We start from the raw sequence: 14,525 nt of genomic DNA, 5'->3' as shown, positions 1-14,525 counted from the left end.
CAGGAACAAGTGATGGAGGCGACAGAGGCCAGAGCAGTGGTTCCCTAGGCCTGGGTACATTGATGGGGAGAGGGGCTCCAGGGAGCCTTGTGGACGGAATTCGTCTCCATCTTGATCTGGGGAATAGTTATATGGGTGTATACATATGTAAAAATTCTTCCAGCTGTACCCTTAAGATTAGTGCACTTCATTGTATGTATATTACAACTGTGTGTACATTACACCTCCAAACAAGTGAAGGATGTAACAGTTCATCCTGAGTCAGCCTTTCCCATAGGCTCCAAAATCAAACCAGAAGGATTTAGTGGAAATTCTCTACTTTTGCTATAATGAAATCTCATTTTCGAATAAGTTACTCCCTATCATCTTCAAAAAAGAAAAAAAAAAAAAAATAGAAGAAGGAGGGGGGAGGGGAAAAGGGAAGGAGGACTAGGAGTGGGAGGAGAAAGGCAGGAAGGAGGGAAGCAGACACTCCCATCAAGTATCTCCTTTCACCGGTGTTCCCCTCATTTATTAATTTTTAGAGTACTTAAAAAAAGGAGAGAAAATTATGATCAAAACTCTTAAATAAGTAAATAAATAAGAAGACAAGAACGGCTTTTTCCAGCTGACACAGCACTATACTGTCAAGTATTTCAGACATCTAGAGCTTGGTTTCCAGTAATTCGCAAGAGAAAACTATTCTGTCTTTCTCATTTTAGAGTTGACAAGGAGCTTCCTTGCATGACCCTGATTGATAACTGAAGCTGTTTTTCAGAATGAACCATAAATTATGACTGAATCATAAAAAGAACTACATTTGAAAGGGTTCTAAGTCAATGTTTATTCTATCTTGTTACCTCAAAGTTTATTTCTACATATGTTAAGCCTATAGCAGCCATTACTAGGCTTTTGGTATATATTACTTTAGAGGCTAAAATAATCCAGATTACTGAAGTCATAATGAAGGCAACGCACAGTCAGCTTTGACTAATTTTTTTTTTCAGGCTATATATTTTCAACTCTAAAAGGGTATACACGTACACACATTGAAAATGTGTCCTGTAAGTTCCCAGACACATACACAGAACATGTCTGTGTGATAGTTCTAGGTATGGCTGCTTATGTAGTATAGAGATTGTTCTAGTCTCTGAGCAGAGGTGCTGAATTGGTGGACAGTCCAATAAAGGGCTCATCTGAGACCCATGTGATGGTCGTGGTGGTTGTGTAACATTTGATAATGGTGGTGATGGTTGTGCGTGTGTGTGTGTGTTTTCAAATATGTAGGCAATCTGTCCTGCATGTATTATGGCAGACAAATGTGGCCTCCCTGAGATGCAGTCAAGATTGTACCAAAACAAAGGGAAGAAGAGGAACTCAAGTGGTGAGACAATACCTGGAGTAGAGTGGAGGAAAGAGAAGAATTGAGAAGGGGATAAGGGAAAATTGAAACTCACAATGACAAAAATGCAGAAAGGTTCTTGGGGTGGAAACAAAAAGAAGAATCAGAACATAAATGGTGTTGCTGTCTCTTTAAGATCCAAAAACAGAGGGAGTTGTTGCTAGGTGAAGTAGGATCTATGGGAGACAGAGAACAGCCATGGGGAGGATAACTGTCCATCCCAAATTACCCCGATAGTCTCCATTTAGAACTGCTTTTTTAGGAAAATTATTAATAGCTCCTCCTTTCCCTCTCAAAAGTGTCCTGGTTTAGATAATAAATGATAGAATCACCCTCTCTCTAGACCACATCTGGCCTAAGAGAGAGAGTAGCTGTAAGTGGGACTAAAGCTGGGAAATGGACACCAAGAAGAGCTTTAAGGAAGGGGTAAAGGGAAACACTGGCTAAAGAAAAAAGGAAAAAAGGAGACCAGGTATAATATGTGGACAATTTGTAACCAATTATGCCAAACACAGTTAAAGTTAGAAAGGCCGTTTAGAGGAAAAAGTGTATAAAAACCTAAGGCTGGATGGGGAAAAGACAGAAGAAAACAAAGACAAAAGACAAATGATTCAGAACACAAATATGTGTAGGCTCCTATATTTCCCCCTGTATTTGGGGATTAGTGGTTATGATCAGCATGTATAAAAATGACTTAAAATGGCCATCCTGGCTTTCCACCCAGCGTAGGCACACACAAAGTCCCATCTGTTGCTGCCTCCCAGCCTGCTGCTCCAAAGCTGCTCACCTCCTCCCAGCGCTCTGCCTCTGAGCCCTGCAGGCTGCCTCGACCAAGCCTTCCCACCAAGCCCCCTCCCCCACTTCTGATGGCCGCATACCAGACTGTCTGCCACTGTGGTTTCACAGGCTTCCACAGATAGGCCACAGTATGTGAAGCTGCATTTCACTGCGTCATTTCAGAGACCTCTTTTGACTTTTTCCTGGATCAGAATTTTGTATTGCGAAAGGCAGAAAGTAAATGTCAAGGGCAAGTTCAAAAGGCTAAGTGATTTCTAGCTAAGCATTCCCTATACCCAGAGGGAAGACGGACTACCACCGGCAAGTGGGTCTTTCGCACTTAGAGTTTCAGAAAATATGTCTTATAGATTTCTGCCACCATTTTGAATTGGGGCATATTATGGGTTGAATTTTGTCTCCCTCAAAATTCTTATGTTGAAGTCCTAACTCCTAGTACCTCAGAACGTGACCTTTTTCGGAAATAGGGTCTTCACGGGGCAATCAACTTACAGTGAGGTCATTAGGGCAAGCCCTAATTCAATACGACTGGTATCTTTATAAGAAGAAGAAATTTGCATACAGAGAGGACGGTATGTAAACATGAAGACGGCCATCTATAAGCCAAGGGGAGAGGCCTGGAACAGATCCTTCCCTCACAGCCCTCAGAAGGAACCAACCCTGCTGACACCTTGATGTTGGATTTCCAGTCTCCAGAACTGTGAGACAACAGGTTTCTGTTGTTTAAGCCACCTAGTTTGTGGTACTTCGTTACAGCAGTCTGTCCTAGGAAACTAATATCCCAGATGCAGTCTGGTCACAGATGGGAGTTACGAGAAGCTGACCAGACTAATTATAGCTTTTCCATTTCCCTAGGAAGACTAAGTAATGTTTCTTTGGTGTATCTGAAAGAATGGGCACTCCCTATGGCAAGATGGGACTGGACGATCCTGAGGAAAGAATTTCTACTGCTCATGCCTCAGTTTCTCCCTCCATGGAGTTAGTTATAGGGCCTGTGGTCTGAAATCCCCACTAGGACTGATTGGTATGGCAAAGGGTGATCACGGAAATATTCTGAGTTTTGGGCAGGAAGATCAAACTTAAACTGTGGAGCCTTATTAATGAATACACTGAGAATGGCTGGCACGGAAGTAGATCCTAACTTCTTTAGTCAGTCACTGAAGTGGAGGACTTCCCACATGATCCTCATAGAATCAGCTCTGTCTTGGCCTTTCGAGTACCTAAATTTGACATAATCAAACACCAAAATGGCTTGCCGTATTCGGACAAAGGGTTTAATCCTTCAGTACGTAGTTCCAGACTATCTCCCCTTGAGTTGAGTTAGAGAAAAGGGTGTAACCTGCTTGTCTATCTCTGCTCCCAGAAAAACAAAACACAAAAATATTTCTGCACGTTTCTTTTCTTTCCTTCTTTTTAAAAGCTGCTGTAGGCCTAGGTTCTCATTCTGTCGAACACTCACTTGAATAACCTCTTGAGTCAGTAGTGAAAGCAATGGTGTTTAGCCCCACTTCCTTATACGGCAGGGAAAGACAATGTGCTTGTCTACTTGAACTGCAGTGTGGCTCTCTGACAAATTATAATGACTGGTTATGGAAACCTCCTGTTCTGGTTTCCATCGCTCTCCCCAGGACAGACACAGAACAGACAGCTGTAGGGAAATGGAAAGGGTTGGAGACAGGGAACAGTGTCGAATTTAGCTCTGCTCTTTGCCAGTTGTGTGACCTTGGGCAACTTATTTAATTTACTTTACTGCCCTGAGGTAGTTACCTTCAACCAGAACAGTGCTTGTCATCTAACAAGTATGCCAGCAAGGTAGTTGAATGAGTTAGCTTACCTTCTCAACCATCTCTAACCTAAAAGGCTTGGGATAACTACCAATCATTTCTATTTGCTCTCCCTCCTAAGTTCAGTACGTTTTTCCCTAGATAAGTCTCAGGCTTCTCCCCTCTCTCATTCTCTCTTCTTTCCTCCCTCCCTCTCTCACTCCATGTCTAAAACACTGAAAACCTACAAAACAACCCAGTCTCGGGAATAATAAAACCCTTTAGCCATACTAGATAAAGATGATTTGGAATGTTAAAAGCAGCACAGGGACTTCCCTGGTGGCGCAGTGGTTAAGAATCCACCTGCCAATGCAGGGGACACGGGTTGGAGCCCTGGGCCGGGAAGATCCCACACGCTATGCAGCAACTAAGCCCATGTGCCACAACGACTGAGCCTGCGCTCTAGAGCCCGTGAGCCACAACTACTGAGCCCTCGTGCCACAACTACTGAAGCCGGCACGCCTAGAGCCCGTGCTCCGCAACAAGAGAAGCCACCGCAATGAAAAGCTCGCACACCGCAACAAAGAGTAGCCCCCACTCACCACAACTAGAAAATGCCCACGCGCAGCAATGAAGACCCAACGCAGCCAAAAATAAATAAATAAACAAATTTACTAAAAAAAATAAAAGCAGCACAGCTCCAATGATAAGGGTAGGGGAGAAAACTCTGCGGCTGAAAGGGATGGTGGAGGTTGTCTGCCTCTGCAGAGCAGGGTTGTCCAAGTTCCAGAGACTGATCTAGTTTAGAAAGTGCTTATGCTGACCTGAAACAGGGTTTCCTGTAACTGTATCTATTGGTCCTAGTTCTACTTCCTGGAGAACCTGACATTAACGAACTTGACATGACTTCATGTCATGGGGCTCCTTTTGCTCCATCTACATGATGGCGGTAGAGTAGGCAACTGGGGAGAGTGGGTGGCTAAGGGCATGGGGACTAAGAAGAGCCCCATGCCTACAGATAGCCCCCACAGGAAGCCACGGCTGATAGCTGACGATTTTTAACTTAGTGCCTATTATGTGCAAAGCAGTTTAGGGGTATTATTTATAGTCCTTATAACAACTACCAAATGGAGGAACAATTATCTCCTTTTTATAGTGGAGAAACAGGCTAGAAAATGGTAAATTTGAGATTCAAACTCAAGTCTTCCTGATTTCAAAGTGTGTTCTCAAGTAAGTCACATCCCCAGAGCCTCGCACAAAATCAGATGGAGCAATTAGGCAGCACGGTGTGGTGGTCGAGTGGACTAGGGAGCCAGATCATCTAGGTTTGAATCCTGACTCTGCCACTTACTAGCTGTGAGACGTTAGATGTGTTACTTAGCCTGACTGTAACTCAGTTTCCTCATCTGTAAATCTGATTGTTATGAAGATTATTTATTTGATTCGCTACTTGGCCTGTGTCAGGCGCTGCTGTAAGCACTCAGTACTGATACAATTAGAGAGGAGTCAGTGAATTCAAACATGAATATTGGCTTCAGCTTTCTTATCAAGAAGAAATTATGGACATTTATTCCTTTACTCATTTAGCTCACATATGAAGCACCCACTATATGTGGGTCAAGGCACTTTTTTAGGCTCAAGTCACAGCACCTGAAAAACACAGACAAAGTCTCTGATTTCATGGTGCTTATGTTCTAGGAGCATAGGAAATAATAAACGAGTGAAGAAATAAACAGGCAGTCGTAAGCATACGTTATGAATATGCATGTAACTAAACAACAACGGTATCCTGATTGGCTCTTCAGGGTAGAGGCTAATTTTACTGACTTGATACCTTAGGGTCAGTGCTGTGCTAGTAAATGTTTGATAACAAGCCTTGGGGGTTGGCAGGTGAGGAGAGTCTGATTTGTAGTATTTGCTAATTTCCAGGGTGTAAATACTTCCATCGTGGTTGATCTCAAGCTCCCAACATGACATCCGTGAATGAAGAACTGGGAGAAGAAGTTCTCTTGCACAGCATTTGGTAGTATTTCCATCATATGGACACAATAGATGTAACTAACCTTGAGAGCACAGATAATAGTAAAATGTAAAATAATTAGGAAGGGATGAGTTTTGAGTATTTATTACCATGGTTTCGATACAATGTATTTAACCCAAAGTCTATATAATTTAATTTTTAATGATGACAGTGCATAACAACTAGTTCTCAAAATCTTAAAAATTTAACAGTTGGCTTTTGGGAGCTTGCATGAGCTGGCTCCACACACCACTGTTTAGGGAGCATGGAGAGGGAGACAGTTCAGGGGAAAAGGTGACTGAGTCACTGTCGCGTCATTATGCAGATGCGGGTCCTAATCTAACTCCTTTTTAGCTGCTCTTTTCCAGCAAGCTCTGCTTTCCCGTACACAGTGGAAGCGCTGCTCTGTAAACCAAATACCGTCGGTACAAATATAGCAACAATTCTGGCATTCTTATTGGACCAGTTTGCTCATGCAGAGATAGTTTTAGCCCTACAATCCTTAGTGAATATAATTTATGTACTCGGTGCTCTGAATATGGTAGATTCTTGTGCGCAATACAGAGGATTAACTCCTGACTGTTGAGTAAAGGAAGACCCTAGAGATGGATTTTCTGTCCTGCAAAAGTAAATTATTCCCCCTTTCCATGAACCTGAGGCCTCTTGTCTCTTAGGGCTCACAGGCTTCTGAAAGGGCCACCCAGGGAAGCACCTAAGGCCCCAGCCTCAGAGGAGATGGACGGCGGGAGTGGAGGAAGCTTCTCCCCTATTCCCACTAAGGATTTGTACATTCCTTACCACAAAGTGGAGAAGACAGAAAAACATTTTCTGTTTTTTCTTGGTAAGTTAAATATCAAAAGTAACCAATCTTCAAAACATCCTAAGGACAGGAATACTTAAAGAGACAATTTTTCTCAAGTTACCCCTCCCCCGAAGCCTAAATTTCACTTAGTAATGGTGGCTGGAACAGGAAGTGGAAATACCATGAGAAATTTTATTCTTGCCACATTTTCAATGCTTTACAAAAGCAAACACTGGAAATCTCATCAGAAAGCTTGACCTTGCCGGGTTGATAACTCTGCAGCCAAACCCAGAGTACTGGAAGCTGGAGGAATTTTCAGATAAATATTCTAGCGCTTCTGGAGGGACTCTTCATCAAAACTGATTATTTGGAATAGACAGCTGTAACTTTTACAAAGAAATTATTTGAAACTAAACAAGTAGGCTTCTGAGGAATAAGTGACTCCGTGCATCTACTCTAAGTTATTTTAAGCATAGATGTGCAGAACTGTTTCTCAGGCAGAGTGTTTTAGCAGAATCATCAGGGAGTCTTCACAAACTGGACCCCAGTGGATGGGTCTCAGGGATGTATGTTTTCAGAAAACCCTACAGTTGACTCCAATTAAGACGCCGGTTAAGATCTCCTGGATTATAGGCAAATCAGGCTGCGGTGTACAATCCAAATCCGTAAACTGTTAAAATGGCACATTCGTGCTATCAGGAGAAGCAGCCTGGTGTCCTGAGAGGTTAACAGTGTGGGGCTCGGGAGATGTGTGTTCCAGAACCACCTTTGCCACTAATTAACTGGGCGACCTTGGTCAAGTCACTTGGCTTGTTCTTTCATTCAACAGATATTTACTGGGCTTCTGTGATGTGCCAGACGCTTGGTATATATTAATGAAAAAAATAAATGTTTTTTACGAATCTTACTGACATGAATCAAAGAAACCTACAAATACGTGTATAATTTTACTCGGTGTGGCTAAGCTTTAGTTTCTCATCTGGAAAATGAAAAATAGATTACTGGTTCATTTTCTTTTTCAGAGTTTCTTCTCAAGATCCCAGATTTCTTGCCCCAAACTTCCCACACACAATATAATTACATGTTTTAGGTCCACTGATTGAGAAAATACAATACCAAAAGCTACTATGAATTCAATAACTATTTAAAATAAATTGACATTTGTGTCATCATAATGCATCTATATAATTAGAAAAATAGTAGCACACGTTGTTTACTCAGTTTGTCAAGATCATTTGCTGCATATATGGACTTGTTTACCTATTGCAATAATTTAGTGGCCTCCCAGGGGTCCAAGGTGCAGAGGTTAGGAACCTACAGACCATATCAATCACATGAAATACAAGATACTTGAGTAGCAATGGCCCTTTTCTTCCACAACAGACATCACTATCAATGACAGCGTTTTTTTGCCCACAGAGAGTTTAAACTCAGCCTCAGAATCCTTCTCAACACAGTATTCCAGATGGTCACTACCAACTGTTTAAAGCTGGCAAACAGAGGAAAAATTATTGGCACTCCCTGGGCTAAATGACTCCTAAGGCCCTGCACAGCTTTAAAAAATCTATGAATCTTATGTATTCAGTTTTGCTGTCTTGAGAAACACAAATGCCTTCTCCCCTCTCTACGTAAAAGTTCTTCAAATGTTTGAAAGACATCCATGTGGCCCCTACATTTTCTTTCCTTTGGGATAAACAGCTCCAGATCCCTTATCTGTTCCTCATATTCTGTTGTCTCGACCACCTCTGGCCTTTGACGCTCACCCCTGTTTGCATATTTGTCAATATTTCCCTGAAGAACAGCCCAGAACTTCTCTCACTCCCCTTGATAGACATTGAGACATGCGTTCAGTGACTGAAAATTACATTGCAAACATTGCCGAGAACTGAAATGTCCTTGATTGAGAGTATACTAGCTTTTATGCATTAAACTTATTAAGTACTGTGATTTACATTGAGATGTAGTTCTTTTCATTTATTAACATTATTAAGTCATTACATATTTAATTTTAAAGATTGCCTTACTTTGTGGGAAGCCATATCACACCTATGACTCATATGAAAATACTCAAGTGTTTTTCTTTAGAATCTTTCTAAAATGGATAATTCTTATCTTTTCAATTATCGGTGGTACAAGCTTCCAGGCCAACTCCTTCAAGATCGGCTCATCAGGCCATGCCAAAGTGATAATCAGGAACTGTATGACCCTGACAGTGGGTGTTTGCCTCTCCAGGAATTCAGTCACATAAAAATTCAAATGATATTCATTGATAGCTGTTGGATATTTCAGCTAATTTGCTTTCCATGCCTAACTTTCTCTTCTAACTAAAATTGCCCACTGGGCTTTTTTTCCCCCAGGGGTGACTACTGCAGCCAGACACACTGGTAATTCATCCATAGGCATGCCAGTAACCCTTGATGTTCCCTCCGCTAAGGGATTTGCCAAAGACAATAGTTACTAGCTGAACCAATCAGATTTCCTCTCTCAGAATTTCACCAGGAAGCACAGAGGAATTTTCCAGTCTGCAGAACGACAAAAAGCAGCAGCCACATGTGCTGCAGCTGAGTTACATTAATGGCAGCACATAGACCTCTGCTGCGATTGTTGGACCCACCTTGATTCCAGCCCCATTCTCTTTGGACTTTGGTCCTATCTTGGCTTCTATTCTTGGATTTCCTTGTGATTCCATCCCTTTATTATTCCACATGTATCTTATAGTTCTGCGCCATTACTCAAGCTACTGAAGCTTATTAATATAAGGGTCTCTTTGTTCCGAACCCAGTGTCAAGAGCTCTCACACATGTCACCGTACCTGTCTGTACACTACCTTGCTAAGCAAGCTCTTGGTTTTTAACCTCCTGACTTCTGATTTTTGCTGTTTCTCTTTTTCTTACCTGGCTATGATTCACATGTTAGCCCATGGGTGTATTTTATGTCCATTCTGGCTTAGACCCTCCTGACACCAGTGGAACTAAAGTCCTTGATATTTCTGGCCCTTGGGTCCCTGGCTGGGGGTTCTGGGCTTGCTCTGGTCCTGCCCCTCTTTAGCACTCAGGTGAAATCTGCCTAGTTCCCCAGCTTGAGACAAGGGAGAGGGAATGTTACATGTGGGTGTAAAAGGAACTAATGACACGTTCCTACTTACTATGTCTTTCTCCAAGTGAGATGACTTCCTTACAGTCAAGTGCTTTCATCCACGTATTCACAAAACAATGATAGAAGCCTCAGGAAATGATTAAAAAGTAATTTATCATCAAGTTAGCCATCGTTGGTACACATAAATTTTTTAAAAGGAAAGCCGTATACTAAAATGAGTGCTTAATAAGAACACCCTATTCACCTAAAATATTCCCCCAAATATTCATTTTCCTTCAGCCATTCCCTCACTGCTGTTTAGCAATCCTGTTATTAAGCTCTTAGCATACACTTAACAGCAGCCATTCCTGAATTCTCCAGTCCCTAAGCTCCCCACAGAAAACCGCTTCTCTAGAGATGATCTCCTTTTCTTTGAAATGGAGGCCATATGAGGTAATCTCCTTCTATATTTGTGTGTATTTACACCTTCCTGTCTTCCTTCCAAAGAATCTGGGAAACAAGATTGTTTTGGTCATGTTTTGGTCCCATCCACCCTTGTCTCCACTGGGGATCAAGACTTTACCTCACTCCCCACCCCCGACCGCCTCCCCCCCGGCCCCCAACCGCCCCCCCCTGCCCCCCCACCCCCACCCCCACCCCGCTCAAGGGTTTCTCACAGGTCGGTCAGAAAGGCGGGTTCGCAAAGGACCTTGAGGGGTTAGAGTTTTTATCAGGTTCTCGAAGATGTCCAGGAGAAAAACAACAACAACACAGGGAAGCACAGCTGACCGGGCATACCCGTCACCTCTGCCTCACAGCCCCCGGTCACCCTTCCCTTCTCCCCTCCGCTCACAACACTCACCCACCACCAGCCAGCTGTGAGTTGGGGGTGAGAAGCAGAGTGGCTCTTTACCACAGAAATGGTTCTACCATCTCCTCTGTCCGCTCTAACCTTTCTCCCTTGACCTAAAAACATGATGACGCGTTTCCCTGCCTCGAACATATCTGGGCTTGACTCTTCTGCTTTTGTCTGGACTTCCTCCTGGAGCCAGGCCACTGCAAGTTGTCAGTGTTGGATCAGGAAAACCCCCTGTTTGGACTGGGGGTGGAAGAACTAGAGAATCTGGTAGAGGCGGAGGCCTGGGGGAGGGAAGTTAGGGATGCCACCCAGGGTCAATTACAGGGGACCCAGTTGGGGGTACCAAAGACTGAGGCAAACAGAGACGAGAGGGCAGATCCAGGGAGCAGTCTGGTCTCAATACCAACAGGAACCACAGCCAGGTGCTCCTGATTACCTCAGCCTCCTTACAAGGCCCAGGCTTGACATGCTGGGATTAGTTCCATGCTTTTGGCTGGAGGCAGAGAAGCTGCCTCATTTACTAAGGCCTTTCTGTTGTCAGCACCTTGTCATTGGTCTTCCATTCAACTAGATCTTCAGGTTCCTGGATACGGCCTTACACCATTGACAACCCGTCTTATTGCCCCCCTGATACCTGTGTCCTCCTGGTCTCAGATTACCAAAGCCAAAATTTAGACAACACTGGGGTGGACCAGTATTCCCTAACTCTGGGTTCAGGGTTTTAGAAAGAAGTAGGATCTAGAAGGTGTCACTCAAGGGTCCTCAAATATGAGGAAGGAAGGAGCAGATAATTAGGGAAAATAGATAAGAAGTGGAGATACCAGCCCAAATGAGCATAATGTCCAGAGGACTCAAACTGCAGGCAGTGGAGTATACAGCCTATAGAGAAGAGGGGGCAAACAGCTCCATCCCATTTACACATCTTAACCACTGTGGGAGGTGCGAGAAACATTAGAATGCCCATTCTACAGATGAGGTCAAAGAGTTGATGACTCCCCTCAAAGGTTTGGGCTTTTTATATAGGGGAACCAGTACTGGGACTGACCTCTCCTGAGTGGAGCCAGAGCTACAAGTATCTCTTTAAATTAACCAACTACTCAGAACCTATAAGCCTCTCTCCAATAATAAACTTTGATTAACTTGATGGATGAAGGACTTTCAGTAAGGAGCAAATGGTTCTATTTTGGGGCTTTGAGAGAATCTACCCAGAAAACTCTTTTTTAAAGTCTGAAAATTCTTTGGCAGCATCTTTCTAACCTCCTCCTTAGTCCTACCATGCTATTTGCATACCACTTCGTCAGCATTTTCCCCTGTCTCCCACCGGGGCCTCACCCTACCGCGTTTCTGAGACATGTGACAGACTGCAGGCAGGTGGGCAACCAGCTACTCCCTCCTCATGCCCATGTCTAAGTCACTTTCTTGTCTTGCTAAAGAATGACTAACTAGTAACCATCCTACCACGAAAATGACAAATGGAGACAACTGCATGTGTTTCTAAGAAAAGGCCTCCTAAGGTACATTTTACTTATCAGAACAGAAAATATGTAGGCTGGACTCTGGAACTTTCCATGGCTGAGCACAGGACCACCCTATACCATCTGCCCCAGAGCCGGAGATCCTCAGGCCAATCACAGGAGCCAATTAGAATTGCTAATAGCCTCACTGTCAGGGCATACTTATACGTATCTCGCTTAAATCCTTTAAACTTCAGTTTGAACCTTCTCTTAACTTTAATGTAAGAATTGTGTATTTATTTAAAGCAATCTTTTGATCCTAATTATTTAAATTGTGCATTCTACTGGTTTTGAACAATGGAAACAACCCAGCCTGTTACCTGTGGATCAATTCATAGTACATTCCTTGTGTGTGCTAAGATCAACTTTTTATTAGTGACTTTTTATTCCAGCCTTTTGCCATTGTACTTCTCTTTATTGAATGATTTTAATAAAATGAAAATTTTTGCACTGTGGTTTCACTGTGCTCCGTTTACCTCCCTATTTGGGGAGATGTGTCCTAGCTAATATTCAACAAGAGGAAAGTAGCACAAAGAGTGGCCTAAAGTCCTACGTAAGGTAAAATATCCAAATCCCCCTGTTCCGTCACTATGTAGCGCAGAACGCTTAAAGCATTATTTCAAAAAAATGTGTTTTTCTGGTTGTTGGGGGTGAGAGACCACACGAGGAGGCCGGGAGAGAGCGGTGGTAGCAAAGTTTGAACTCTCAGGGATTCGGAGATGTTGGTTTCAAAATGGAATTTATCCTCAAATCCCAAGATTATAGATTTCCTTCCAAATTGCATTCCCAACACGGCTTAGAGAACAGTTGAGAAAGAAATTGCTCTCCATATTTTGATTGACATTAAAAACACTGTGAAAATGGTCTGGAACTTGATCTCTTCGAGGGAAGGACAATAATCAAACTATAGCTTTTGCCTGCAGCCTTTCTTTCACACTTACTCAGAACTGTTCCAGGAAAAGAAATTCACAGGGAATTTTGTACTCATATATCACTTCTAGAAGGAGAGGGAGGCATTCTCAAGAAAATTATCCCCAAACTTTTAAATACAGAGAGAGAAGATTAATGAATCGCAACACAAAACCACCTCTATCCATGGAATAAAATCAAACTGAGGCAGTCATTTGGAGCTGGAAACCTTTAACATCCAGGTTTATTTTTTTAAAAAGATCAGATTTGCCCTTCTTGCTACATACCACCTAGTCTTCACTTAAGTTCTAGACATCCATGTCTGGTTTTGCCAAACACATTAGAAGGATTTTACTATTTCAGTTTACAAGTCCATCTGCATAGCCCTATTAATCGAAGGGATCCATGAATACCAAGTACTTTGTTCTCACCCATTTTTTTTGACCATGCATTTCATTGCTACAGCACTAAAATTCCCCCACCCTGTACAATCAGCTCTCTCTAAAAGGAATTCCAGGCTACTACCAACTAGCTGCCTTGTACTACTGTTTAAGATGCCCCAATATGTCGGACTATCTTGAAATGAAAGGCTGTTTCCTCCCTTTTCAGAACACACTTGCAACCTACACCTTTTTCAAATTCTCTAGTGACACTCAGGCATGCTTTCAAACAGAAAATAAGATTTCTTAAGAAATAGTTTGGTCGGATGTTAAATGCGATTTCTAAAAACACACCCTCTAGCACATGCATTCTCTCATTATTAGGTTTTATAGGAAACAGATCATGGGAGGCATCTTCTGTCTCAGCAAATATCAGATCAGTTACATTAACCCAGCCGGTGCTAAATGCCAGTGCTCTTCCCCGCTCTGACCTGATTTCCTTGCAGCTCTAGAAGTTTAGTCTTAAACACTGGTAGCAGAATAAAATGTAAATGACTTTGGTTACAAATTATCACTTTTTGGCTTCTCATCAACCTAAAAAGTTATTGTTCTTTTTAAAGCAGAACCTCTTTAAATCTCTGATAATAAAAGATGCAGGAGAGACTTCTGGTGTGACCAGACAGGCACAGAACGGCTACTGACACTGACCTACGGCTATCAGGTATAACCCCCATGACACTCCTGAACAAAAGGCTATCTTATCAAAGTTGCCAGTGGTCCCTGAATATACGTCTCTATATAATCGCTCCTCTCGTCCCAACTCTAAGAACAAAACTTGAGATCTCATCCTGTTTGTCTTCCGGGAACATCTGCAGGGCAGCAAAGCCCGGTCTGGCTCTGAGAATTTGCATGGTTTACTGGCGTTTACAATCTTGCATCTCCAGCTACCTTGGCCAGGAATGTTGACTGAAACCCGGAGAAAGTCCCCATACTCTCTGGAGGAGATTATAAGAAAGCCCTCTGTGCC

At 42.7% G+C, this 14,525-nt stretch overlaps 1 protein-coding gene across 12 annotated transcripts in view; it reads right to left on the bottom strand.

Moving 5' to 3' along the window:
- Nucleotides 1-14,525, bottom strand: part of CALD1 (caldesmon 1) — a 215,930-nt gene that overhangs the window by 164,327 nt on the left and 37,078 nt on the right. The window contains exon 1 of one of the 12 annotated variants that reach the window (XM_079931320.1): nt 10,699-14,523. The exons of the other annotated variants lie outside the window; for them this stretch is intronic. The gene's annotated coding sequence lies outside the window, so the exon portion shown is untranslated. Of the gene's footprint in view, nt 1-10,698; nt 14,524-14,525 lie in introns of those variants that run through there. 12 annotated transcript variants of the gene reach the window in all.

This window comes from Stenella coeruleoalba, assembly GCF_951394435.1.
Source record: "Stenella coeruleoalba genome assembly, chromosome: 9".
Taxonomy (NCBI): Eukaryota; Metazoa; Chordata; class Mammalia; order Artiodactyla; family Delphinidae; genus Stenella; species Stenella coeruleoalba.
The sequence above is the reverse complement of the archived record's forward strand: the minus strand, read 5'-3'. Positions and strand labels throughout refer to the sequence as shown.